The following is a 1,249-nucleotide window of genomic DNA, read 5'->3' on the forward strand; positions in this document are numbered from 1 at the left end:
GCCGGCTCTCGCTGTCGCCCTCCAGTCACAGGCGCCGCCTTGGCGTTACCGAGAAGTCCATTTTCTCTAGTTTTCCCAATCAGGCCAAATCTGCTCCGGCAGGAAGTTCAAATGTCACCTAATTGCTTTCATTCTGATGCTGTATTTTCCTCCGAAGCGGTGGTCCAAGAAAACCAAACCCCCAAGATTTGCTTCTTTTATCCCTTCCACCTTCTTTCTGTTTCTCCGCCTGGAAACTGCGTCGCGTCTCCCAGCCGCTCGCTACGCTTTGCCGCAAAGAAAGGGACATTTTTTCCATTTCGGTCTCTGCCAGTGAACTAACAGTGAATGTGGTTAAAACAACAGTCTAAAATAACCTTCGCCTACAGCGATCTCTGTGTCCCACTCTTCCCTCCCAATTAGCGGAGGGGAGGGGGGGCTGTGATTTCTGTTTTCATTGCGTTTTAACGGCAACAATCCGGTTCCAGCAGCACTTCAAATGCAAATTGATCCTTTAGGCATCGCAGAATAATTTTATTTTTCTTTTCGCAAAAAGGTGGTATTTTTTTCAAGCAACACACACACACACATAACTATGTTTTATTTATATTCATACATAAAAATATATATATAAGTTTTGTCCTTCTTTGCCCTTTACTTGACGATATAAACTTTATCCTCAGACCACACTGGCACGAACAACTGTGTTTCTGACTCGACTTTAACAAATACACGCCTGGCAATCTCCGCTCTGTGCTGGGGAGAGGTAGTGTTGGCAATGAACATTAAAAAGAATGAGAACATTACAATCACATGAGAAATGGAGGGTTTTTTTTAGTGAGTTCCTCTTTTATTAACACCACATTGGCAGGCAGGCGGGCCTCTGACGGTACTGCCGGGTGCCTCGGTATCTGCCCTGTCTCCCTCAGACCTCGGAGCTGCACACATCTTTCTGCAGTGTAAAATCTCCCCCCTCCCCTTCCCAGCAGAGAGCCGGGGCTGCTGAGCGGCCGATGCCGCAGATGGGGGCTGCTCGCCCTTGATTTATAGGATAAACTGACCTTGCTGACACGGAAAGGAAGCCCCTATTCATGGGAAAGTGTGAGATCAGCAGAAAAGTGCGCTCACCGAGAGAGCTCAATTTCTTAAGACAACTTCAGATTTGTGCCTTTCCCCAGCCCGGCGAGGGGCCGAGCGAGGTGGTGTCGCGGGGAAGCCCGCTCCCACGGCGGCTCCGGCGGGCCCACGGCCCCGCAGGCTCCGATGCGGC

General features: G+C 49.8%; 1 protein-coding gene across 1 annotated transcript in view; it reads left to right on the forward strand.

Annotated features, from left to right (window-relative positions):
• The window catches only part of PAX9 (paired box 9), a 20,901-nt gene that overhangs the window by 3,779 nt on the left and 15,873 nt on the right, over positions 1 to 1,249 (forward strand). The gene's annotated exons all lie outside the window — the stretch shown is intronic.

The sequence above is a fragment of the Pygoscelis adeliae genome, unplaced genomic scaffold, assembly GCF_000699105.1.
Source record: "Pygoscelis adeliae isolate BGI_AS28 unplaced genomic scaffold, ASM69910v1 Scaffold71, whole genome shotgun sequence".
Lineage (NCBI taxonomy): Eukaryota > Metazoa > Chordata > Aves > Sphenisciformes > Spheniscidae > Pygoscelis > Pygoscelis adeliae.